Here is an 11,907-nt window from a genome sequence, read left to right on the forward strand (position 1 = left end):
TCCCTTACAATGGTATTGTGAGGCCTAAAAGAGATACTGTGTATACGAGTGTTATGGGAAGGACTAGAGAACCATCAAGGATGATTCTGGGTGTCACTGCTTCCTGACTACCAGCATGGCCTGTATTTCTGGGGGAGCAGGCAGCCTCCTAGTGCATCTCTTCTGCTTCCCCCAAACCTTCCCAGCTTCCAAGACCTAGCTGAGATTCCCATCTCATCACTTCCCTGTTCTTATCAGCCTCCTGACGTCTCTGCCCTGAGCTGCTACAGATGGTGGCATTTGGAGAATTCACTAAATATTCAGTTACTTCCTATTTCTTTACTCTCATCTTGAACTGTTCCTAAATCACTTCATCACTTGTCACTTGTCTGTCTCCTCATCCAGACTATATTTAGCTCTTTATCACATGCTTTGTTCCAAAAGTATTCTTTTTTTAAAAGATTTTATTTATTTATTCATGAGAGACAGAGAGAGAGAGAGAGAGAGAGAGAGAGAGAGAGAGAGGCAGAGACACAGGCAGAGGGAGAAGCAGGCCCCATGCAGGGAGCCCGATGTGGGACTCGATCTTGGGACCTCAGGATTATGCCCTGGGCCGAAGGCAGGCGCCAAATCGCTGAGCCACCCAGGGATCCCCTGTTCCAAAAAGTATTCAAAGCAGAAGTTAGACTGCAAGCTCCATGAGGGCCAGGACTCGATCTTATGCATCTTGAGCAGACCAGATATCATATCAGTCAGAGTTCTGGATTATACACACCAGAAACAGTTCTAGCTAAGTTCCTCATGTGGGGGAAATATAACTCACAGAATCATCTATAAGATTGGGATCTAATCATTAAACAAGGGAGATGAGGTCTAGCCAAGAGCCTCCCTTAACACCAGACTGCTACATGCCATCACTAACATTGCCAACCCTGAACACTTATCCCTGTGCCAGCAACCCAGCATTCTGGGTTCTGATATAGCCATCACAAATAATCTCTTGACATCAGTGGAAGAATCTGATTGGCTGTCTTTGGGTCATGTGACCATGCTAGAGCTGTTAGAACACTGGAAGGAAAACTACTTGTCTCCCTTTGGCTTCTGGATCTATCTGGAGAATGCCACCCCAAACAGCAGGGTATTTTCAAACTGTCAGTCACTACTGCCTCCTCCCATCTATTGCTACAGCAATCATTCAGTAGTTGTGGACTGGATTTGATTTTTGTGTTTATAGAGGTTTTCAGAGTCCTCTCAGGCTCCAGCCTACAACACTATTACACTATTGCATACCACACTGCTGTGGTCAGCCCCTGAAACTTGCTACACAGCAAGGCATTGCTCTAATCTCACAGAAGCCTCTAAGTGGGACACTGAAACTAATAATCTGTGCTCAACCTTAGCCTGGAATGACTCACCTTCACTCAGGCCTCACACCCCACCTTGTCCTACCTTCCATTTTTCAGGCTAAATTCTTCATTGTTTATCCTCCTGCTTCCAACTTTACCTCATCCTTTGGCTCCAATGCTTTTTCTTATTTTCCAACTTGTAACCGCTCAACCATCAATCCTGACCATACTATCTCAGCAATCTTTGTTATACTCTGCCTTTGTTAACATCCCACTTCACTCACACCAGATCTAATGAAACCCCAACCCAAGAGCATAGCTCCTTCCCCTTCATGAACCAGCCTCTACCCCATAGTACCATTCATACCCACTACTTCCACTACCAGATCAGTGCAGTCAGACCTGGTTAGGAAAAACATGTTGTAGAGAAGGGGATGTTGGATAGATAGCCAGTAGTGGCCACTCTACTTGGGCCAGATATTTCCCATGAAATGATAGTGATGGGTCTCTCTCTATTTTTACATTTATCTGCAGCCCCATTTGTCTTGGGGAATAGACTCTGAACTTGCTGGGAATCTATTCCAGAGGGTCTTGGAGAAGCCACACAGTACTGTGTAGCCCATAACTCAGCTGGTTCAAACCTGGGGCACCTTCAGATTGGGAGATTTTTCCTCATCTAAGGTAAGGCTTAAGGGTTCCTAACCCACACTGTCCATGGTGTAGCTGCCAACCATTCCATATATGTCTCCATAGCTATTTCTGCCTCAACCATGAAAACCTGATTTTGGTCCTAAAATGTAGGCTCAATTGTTCCAGGTTATCTCTAATCACTTATAAGAACCTCAACTTCAAACTTACAGCAGCAAGTAGTTATATCAACAGGGAAAATCCAGTGGGTTGTGGCAGATAGCCAACTGTCCACTAAAAATGTGTTCTTCCCTTCCATAGTTTAAAGTTCTGCTGGGAACCAGCTGCCCAGCTAGGGACTACATTTCCCAGTGTTCTTCCATCAAAATTAGGTCACGTGATAGTTTTCTGTGGCAATAGGAAGTGAGCAGAAATGATAGCTGTCACTTACAAATTGAGATAGTTAATATTAGATGTGCCTTCCTCACACTGTCCTCCTCTTCCCTTGCAATTTTTGGACCTGTGGTAAAGTTGCTGGCATTACAAGATGGATGAAGCTGGATCACTGAATGACAGCAGGAAACAGAGAATCCCTATCCCTGCAGATCACATTAAACTTTTATTATGTTAATCCATTGAGATTTCAGGGTTGGTGTTACAGTGATCAATTACCTTAAACTAACTGTGCAGCCTACTTTTGTCTCCAACAGCTGTCTATAAGAAACTCCAGTCAGCAGTTTTGATCAATGTTTGATTCTTTATGAGGCTTTAAGCTCCCCTCTCTACTGCCTTATGTAAATAGGTGTTTAATCTTACCCAAAAAAACAAAACATTGGAATCTTCTCTGCCAGGAGGCCAAGAACTTGACATATGCTTTCATTAAATTCAACCACCATCCATTGCTGAAGGATTTTGTACTTTCAACACATGTAACCCCTCATGAATGAGACCCTGGAAGCTTTCTGATATGCTTCCTTAGCATAGTCTCTAAGAAATTACTTTAAAAAAAATGTATTCTTTAGCACATCTGAACCACTCCTCAAACTCCTTTCTCAGGAAGTGATCTATAGCCTCCTGCTCCCTACAGCATACCCACCCCCAAACAGGCCACCAAACTTCAGAGCTTTTGGTACCCAGTAACATTCCTTGTTCACAGGTTGCATCCCTTGCTCTGGCACCTGTTTCAGTCTCCCGTGTCCCACTGGCTCCAGTGTCTTTTTGGCTCTCTCAAAATCAATTCTACTATATCCCTCAAGGAACATGGAGAAGTTCATATCTCCAGATGCAAACTAAATGCCTATAAAATTCTGTGTCTGTGTCTGATTTCCTGAGAGAAATCTTAGGCTTGAACCAGCCTAGACTATTCTCAACACAAAAAGGCTCCCAGCTCCTTTGGTGAAGCACCTCTTTCCAAATGTGACCTTCCTTCAGAAACTTTGGTGCTGAGGTCACAGCTATCTCTACCCCATTCCTCTCCTACTAGGAGGGGCTCTCCAGCACCATTACTGCCTGGGCTGTGTCCACTTTGTCTCTTAAGCCCCAGGCCCATTTTGCTGACAATTTAGAGGCCACAGGGACCACTCCTGGACTCAGTTCTTTAGTATGCTTTGTTTTGGGCGCAGTTAGACTCTGCATTACAATTTAACAATCCTGGACAGGGCCCATCCACTGACTTTGCCACCCCACCCCCACATCATATAATCCTGTTATAGCTTTTAATATCAGAAGATTAGGCTAATATAGCACTTTACTGGAGGTAAAAAGTCTTACTATTACCTGCTCAATCATACACACAGAGTCCATAACAATGTAAAGAATAGGTCTTTACTCTCAGCTCCGTTGCCTATTGCAATCTGGAGAGTCCTCCCTACCACCACCACCCACCACCACCCCCCACCCCTGTCTCAAATTTGGGATTAGCTCCTCTGAATCAAAGGCCTCAGCAGGCCTTTGTTCTCCCATTTAAGGGCCACCCACAGAGTTGTCTCAAGGAGCCTCTCCTCCAGGAGAGGCTTTTCTTCCTCCCCCACCCAACCAAGGCTCCTTGGCCTTTTAAGCTTCCTATCCCCTCAAAATGTCATCTGTTCTCTTTCTTGGACTTAGGGTTAGGGTGTCATTCATGCTGTTACATCTAGTTTCCCCCTGAGTGGAGCTAGAAAAGTCATTGGAACCTTGCAGGTAGAAAGGGAGATGATGGAAAGCATTCCTTACTGGTCCAGCTTCAGTGTCAAGCTATTATAAAACAATCAGACCTTTCACACTGACAAGACTGTTTCTTAGCTTGCCCCCTATGTGTAATGCTGCTAAAATAATCATATTGATCTCCTCTTTGAGTTGCATCACAAAAGATCTCCTTCTGTTACCCTGGCTTGGTATGTTTGGGGCCCACGATGGGTGCAGGAGAAAAAAAACCTTTCTAGTCACATCAGATAACTCCATTCATGGAATATTATGATGGGCTTCTTCTCAACGTGACTTCAACTCTGCCCCATCTCTGTCATTTATTCCATTTAATAATTCATTATTTATTTGTTAAACTCACTGTGCCACGCCTTAAAGTAAGGTGTAGGAGGTACAAACAGGTACAGATACAAATGTAGTTTCCACTCTCTGTTTCCTCCCAGACCTGTGAGGAAGACACAGAACAAAAACAGACAAATATAATATGCTACATTCAGCGCTATGACAGGAGGAGGCAAAGAAGAGTGTGGGAACACAGAGAAGGATCACCTCTTGTGCAGACTAGCATAGTTATAGAAGGCTTTTCAGAGGTGGGGGCACTTGAGCTGAGGCAGTGTAGGAGGCAACCCAGGCAGAGGTAACCCCTCGAGTAAAAGGCAAGGGTGAGGGGAGGTGAGAGTAGCATGCTATAGACAGGCAACTCTGTGTAGTTTAGTGTTCCTGGAACATAAAGTGCAAGGGAGGGTGCAGCAAAAGATGAGGCTGGGAAAAGTGGCAGGAAGCAGGCCCAGGAAAACCTGGGACCAAACTAAGGAAACTGGAATTTCGCTTGGCTCCTTATAGCGCAAAGGTGATGATCAAATATTTAATGACTGGAAGGGCATACTGTCCAACCAGTCAAAATGAGGCAATGTCCAATTCAGAATAAAGGCTGGCTGTGCATGGACCAATGACCGGTGAGAAGAAGGGTTTCATCAAAGCTTTTGTTCCACTTTTAACCCCAGGATTTGCCTAACTCTGTGATAGGAGAAAATACCTATTATTAACTGAGACTAGATTTCCCAAGAGTCTAGGAGGTGAGAATATAAGTCAGACCTCGGTTGACTTAATGAAAAAAAGGAAATTGATTATTTCTTGTACACCCGTCTTTGTCCTTAGAATAAGACCGCTACTAAAAAGAATTATCCTGGCCCTGGAGTCTTCTGGTGCTTACCCGTGGGTATGGGTGAGGGACAGGGGGAAGAAAAGGCAGAATTTCTCTGGGTTTGCCTGGTGAAACTACCTTGAAGTGAGCTAAAACCTCTGGGGATCCCCCACTTCCTCAGGCTTGGTAGTAGGTCACTTAATTAAATAATCACAGTGCCCTCTGGTGGGCTGCAGGGACCCCAGGGCTGAGAAAACCTAAAACTGACAGACTGGTGTGCCTATTGCTGGTGATGCTCTGGGCTAGAGCAATGGCATATGATGCCCTTCTGAGTTCTGCCCTCCTGCAGCTCACTTCACAAAAGAGCCGAGTGGGATGGACCAGTGGCAGGGTCAGAGGATCATAATTATAACAGATATGGGCTGTGGAATGGGCTGCTCTGAGTAAATAAGCTGTGGCGAGATAGATGAGGAGGTAGCCCTCCTTGCAGTGGTGGAATCCCGGAGGTTGTCTCCAGGCTGCCTTCACACTTGGGCTTGGTTAACAGTACAAAAGGCATTTGTACCTCTCTTAAAGCTCCTTCCCAAATGGGGCCAACACATAGGTATCTGGTCAGAGATACAGATGCTAGAGGAGCGACTCAGAACATGGGCTTGAAGCCAGACTGCCAGAATTCAAAGCCCATTTCCACCATTTAGCTGTGTAAACTTGGGCAAGGTACTCAGCCTCTTTGTGTCTCAGATTCCGTTTCTGCAAAATGGGGCCACCTATCTCTGGTAATGTTGCAGTGAATTAGATAAGAAGCATAAGGACTTAGAAGAGTAGCTGGCACATAGTAAGTGCCCGATCAGCAGTTACTGTTGTTACAAGGGACCCAAGGCCAAGGGGAGTCTTGTGCTGGGGAAGGGAAAGGCCATTTTTGCAGAGATTGTCTGAGAAGTATGACATAATGACTTGAGGGAAAGGAGTCAAAATTCTTTTTTTTAAAGATTTATTTATTTATTCATGATAGATGTAGAGAGAGAAAGAGAGAGGCACAGGCACAGGAGGAGAGAGAAGCAGGCTCCATGCCGGGAGCCTGACGTGGGACTCGATCCCGGGACTCCAGGATCACGCCCTGGGCCAAAGGCAGGCGCCAAACCGCTGAGCCACCCAGGGATCCCGGGAATCAAAATTCTTTGTATGGCCTCTGTCCCTGTGGGAATTCGGAGTTTAATTCGGATAAATAAAATGGTCCTTCTGGTTGCCTAGGCACAGCTTTTTCTCTTTCTCTTGGGCTCATGTCTGATAAGAGAGTGCCATGCCATAGGCATCTTGCCTGATGTCCTAACTGGCTAGGATAAACAAGCCTCAGGCATCCACTAGGCTGGTGTGGTGAGGCTCCTGTGTTGACACAGGTGGAGGCACTGGCTACAGTCTTGCCAGGAGCCATATGGTGGAACTGGGGTGATGCCTAGGATCCTTTCTGCCTTCAGTCATTTCTAAGTCTGTGGTAGCTCCTCCTGGAATTCTGCCAGCACCCAGGGAGCAGAGGATGGCCTACACCTGGTGCTGAGAAGTTTGTAGGCAAGACCCAGTCCAGTGACATTTCCCGGGTCCTGAAATGGAAAGTCACTGAAGAGCTCTATGTCCCTAGGCTGACAAGTGTCAGTCAGCAGTTCTGGCTTCCCCTCATAGTTAAAATCTGATTATAGAATCCCTGCGAATACAGTCTTGCTTTGGGGCAGTCGACAACTGCTCTGGGCTGTGGTGATTGTTCCTCAAGTCCATGAACTTCCAAAGCCCTCCCAAAGTGATCTTGTCAATCATGAACTCTTCCCTCCACTGAATAATCCAAACAGTAGCCCTAATGACAGCACTGCATTTATCAGGCACATCCAGGGTGGGGGCTAAACAGTCTTGTGTAGAGTGTGAGCTTTAGAGTTAGCTAGACCTGGGTTCAAATCCAGACACTGCCAATTTTTTAACATCTTTATTGAGATATAATTCACATACCATAAAATTCACTCCTTTAAAGTATACAATTGGATGGGTTTTAGTGTGTACAAAGAGCTGTGCAATAATCACTACCATCAATTTTATAATATTTTCATCACCTCAAAAAGAAACTCCATATCCATTAGCAATCACACCCCATTCCCACTCCAACCTTTGTTAAAAAAAAAAAAAGCAGAGACAGACAGTAGTTAAAACAGTAAAAACAGGGCACCTGGGTGGCTCAGTGGTTGAGCATCTGCCTTTGCCACAGGATGTGATCCTGGAGTTCTGGGATCGAGTCCTGCATCGGACTTTGCCTATGTCTCTGTCTCTCTCTGTGTGTCTCCCATGAATAAATAAAAAAAAAATCTTAAAAAAAAACAGTAAAAACAGATTTTACTCAGAACTATTGCAATAGTATAGTATTACAGCATTGAACTGGACTCAGTTCCAAATACAGCAAAGATAAGTAGGGATTTACAGCAAATGAGCAGGTTGGGGAGGGAGGTGAGTGGTGGAAGGAAAATTACTAAGAGTACACAACAGGGGTAGGGAGATTTTTGCTAAATTGTATTCTTGGTGAAGGCAGTCTAAAGTAATCAGAAATCACCTGGGGGATGGTAAGGAATTGGGAATTTGATATCAAGGGTGATCAGATATCTAGAGTAGGAGATTCCCACTAAACTGATTTAACAAGATTCTTACTAAAACTAGGCTACACAGGCCTAAGAACAAGGCTCAGGGACAAGCCCTAGTTGAGTAAAGGCCTTAGAGGAGACTGACTAAAGTTTGGTCAAGGAAAGAGTCCTTGTCACCCTTGCAGCCCCTGGCAATCACCAATCTGTGTTCTGTCCTTGTTGATTTGTCTACTCTGGTAATTTCATATAATTGGAATCATACAATATGTGGCCTTGTCTGGCTGACTTCTTTCACCAAGCATAATGTTTTCAAGATTGTAGCATGTATCAGTACTTCATTTCTTTTTCTTGCAAAATAATATTCCATACTTAATATACTCATTCATCAATTACTGGCATTTTGATTGCTTCCACTTTGGGCTATTATGAATACTGCTGTACAAACATTTGTGTGCAGGTTTTCTGTGGACATAGGCTTTTATTTCTCTTGTGTATTACCTAGGAAAGGGTAATACTCATTGCTGGGTTATATGGTAACTGTGTGTTAAACTATTTGAAAAATTATCACACTGTCTTCCACAGTGGTGGCACCACTTTACACTACATTCTAACCAGCAGTGGATGATGATGATTCCAATTTCTCCACATTTTCTACAATACTTGTTATTATCTGTTTTTCTGAGTATAGCCATCCTAGTGGGTATGAAGTGGTATCTCATTCTCATTGTGGTTTCTTCTTTGTTTTTTCATCGTGGTTTTGATTTGCATCTCCATGATGGCTAATATATTTAGCATATCTTCATGTGCTTAATGACCGTTTGTGAATTGTCTTTGAACAAATGTTTATTCAAATCCTTTCCCAAAATTTTAATTACTGTTTAATCATTAATTTGTAAGATATCTTTATATATTCTAGGTACAAGTCCCTTATCCAATTTGCAAATATTTTTTTCCTATTCTGCATGCTATCTCTTCACTTTCTTGATAATTTGAAGCAAAACAGTTTTTAATTTTGATGAAGTACAGCTTACCTATGTTTTATTGAGTCACTTGTGCTTTTGGTGTCATATCTAAGGAGTCTTTGTATAAACTGATGCTATGGAGAATAACTCAGGTTTCTCTTCTAAGACTTTTATAGTTTTTCATTTCACGTTCAGGTTTATGATCCATTTGGAGTTGATTTGTGTGTATGTTGTGTGGTAGGGGTCCAACTTCATTCCTTTGCATGTAGATTGTCAGTTATTCCAGCATTACTTGTTCAAACACTATTCCTCCTTCACTGAATAATCTTGGCACTCTTGCTGAAAATCAATTCATGATAAATGCAAGAGTTTATTTCTGGATTCAGGGAGAATCCCATGCCAATAGTACACTGCCATGATTGTTGTAGCTTTGTAGTAATTTTGAAATCAGGAAGTGTGAGTCTTTTAACATTTTTCTTCCCATTCAAGATTGTTTTCATTATTCTGAGTCCCTTGCATTTCCATATGATTTTAAGGATCCAGCTAGTGTAATCCTGGGAGAAAAAAGCCATTTGGAACTTTGACAGAGATTAAGTGGAATCTGTAGATTAATTTGGGAGTACTGTCATCATTCAGCAATGTTTTATAGTTATCAATGTACAAGTCCTATATTTCCTTAGTTAAATTTATACCTAAGTATTTTTATACTATGGTAAAAAAAAGATTGTTTTCTTAATGTTATTTTAGATTATTCATTACAAATATATAAAAATACATCTACTGGGATCCCTGGGTGGCTCAGTGGTTTAGCGCCTGCCTTCCGCCCAGGGCGTGATCCTGGAGTCCTGGGATCGAGTCCCACATCAGGCTCCTGCATGGAGCCTGCTTTTCCCTCTGCCTGTGTCCCTGCCTCTCTCTCTCTCTCTCTCTCTCTGTCTCTCATGAATAAATAAATAAAATCTTTAAAAAATTCTACTTTTTTGTATATTAGCCATGTATCCTGCAACCTTGCTGAACTTATTTTTAAATCTGATACTTGCTGCATGTATATGTATTTCATAGGATTTTCTTTTTTAAAATACTTGTTATTTATTTATTTGAGAGAGAGAGAAAAAGAGAGAGAAGGAGGGTAGAGGGAGAAGGAGACTCCCTGCTGAGCAGGGAACCCAACACAGGGCTTGATCCCAGGATCCTGAGATTATGACCTGAGTAGAAAGCAGACACTTAACTGACTTAGCCACTCAGGCACCCCTAAATATATAAATCTTTTAAAAATTTAAAAATTAAAAATAAATGAATACACTTATGTATTTCTTAGGATTTTCTATATCCATGATCATGTCAACTATAAATAAAGATAGTTTTACTTCTTTTTTTCCCAATTTGGGTATGTTTTATTTCATTTTCTTGTATAATGTTCCAGGCTTAAACATCCAGTAAAATGTTGAGAAGAAGTGGTGAGAGTAGACATCCTTTGTTCCTGACCTCAGGAGGAGAACTTTTGGTCTTTCACCATTAAGTCTGATGTTAGCTGTGTCTTTTCCATATATATATTTATATTTCATATATATACATTTTACATATATATACATTATCAGGTTGAGGATGTTCTCTTTTATTCCTAGTTTGTCACGTTTTTACCATGAAAGGATGTTGAATTTTTGTCAAATGCTATTTCTCCATCTATTGAGATAAATATGTAGATGTTTCCCTTTATTCTATTAAGATGGTATATTACATTGATTGGTTTCCATATGTTGAATCACTCTTGAACTCCTGGGATAAGTCCCACTGGATCATTGCGGATAATCCTTTTTAAATGCTAGTAATTTTATTGAAGATTTTACCACTATATTTATTAAGAGATACTGGTCTGTAGTTTTTTGTTGTTGTTGTGATGCCTTTGTCTGGTTTTATTATCGGGGAAATATTGCTCTCATAGGATAAGTTGAAACGTGTTCTCTATTTTTCTATTTTTTGGAAAAGGTTGCAAAGAATTGGTGTTATTTCTTCTTTAAACATTTTGGTAAATTTCACCAGTGAAGCCATCTGGGCCTCAGCTTTTCTTTGTGGGTAATTTGTTTTAATAGTTGTTGTTATTGCTGTTGTTGTTAGTTCAGTCTCCTTTACTTGTTATAGGTTTGTTCAGATTGTCAACTTCTTCCTAGGTCTATCTCAGTAGTTTGCATCTTTCTAGAAATTCGTCCATCCATTTCATCTAAGTTATCTTATTTATCAGCATATAGTTATCTGTACTATTAACTTATAATCCTTTTCATATTTATAAGGTCAGTAGTGATGTTCCCTCTTTTATTCCTGATTTTACTAATTTGATTCCTCTGTGTTTGTTTCAGTCAGTCTAGCCAAAGGTGTGTCAGTTCTGTTGTTCGTTTCAAAGAATCAATTTTTGGTTTCATTGATCTTCTCTATAGTTTTTCTGCTTTCTATTTCACTTATTTCCATTATAATCTTTATTATCTCCTTCTTTCTCTTTCCTTTAGATTTAGTTTGCTCTTCTTTTTGCAGTCAAATACTCTCATTCTCTTGCTGTATCATCCTGGGTAAGTAACTTCATCTCTCAGAACTGTAATTCCTCATTTGTAAAATGCTATAGTGTACCTCAGGAGATTGTTGGGAGAATGAGATGGGATAATGTAGATGAAGTGCTTAGTACTGAATCTGGCAGAGTCAGTGCTTAACAAATGGTAGCTTCTATTACTTTTTTGTCAGGTCCTGTACTTGGCACTTTATCTATATAACACTTCAATTTTGCTCCATGATGTCCTGCAAGAGTAGGATAAATTATAAGATTTTTTAAAAATGTATTTTAGTTATGGCCAACCTAAATACATTTGAAATCTAGAAAATGGTATAAACTGTCTCTCCCCTATTGCCAGCTGATACCATAATAGTCCACGGAGTCTGCCTCAGACAGGTGCCGAGAAAGTTCCCAACCCTGGATCCTCCTCCTTTTTTCTGTTACTCTTTTCCTCCTGCTTCCACTCCCAGGGTCATGGATTTATTTTGCTCACCTCTGTGGTCCAGGGTGACAG

General features: G+C 41.6%; 1 long non-coding RNA gene across 1 annotated transcript; it reads left to right on the plus strand.

The window, feature by feature from the left end:
* Positions 1 to 1,028: 1,028 nt before the first annotated feature.
* LOC118353674 (uncharacterized) lies at positions 1,029 to 2,564 on the plus strand. The gene is made up of 3 exons (XR_004812966.2): positions 1,029 to 1,117; positions 1,860 to 2,006; positions 2,484 to 2,564. It is a non-coding gene; the product is annotated as an uncharacterized LOC118353674 (long non-coding RNA).
* The last annotated feature ends 9,343 nt before the right edge of the window (positions 2,565 to 11,907 follow it).

Source organism: Canis lupus, chromosome X, assembly GCF_003254725.2.
Source record: "Canis lupus dingo isolate Sandy chromosome X, ASM325472v2, whole genome shotgun sequence".
In the NCBI taxonomy this organism is placed as follows: Eukaryota; Metazoa; Chordata; class Mammalia; order Carnivora; family Canidae; genus Canis; species Canis lupus.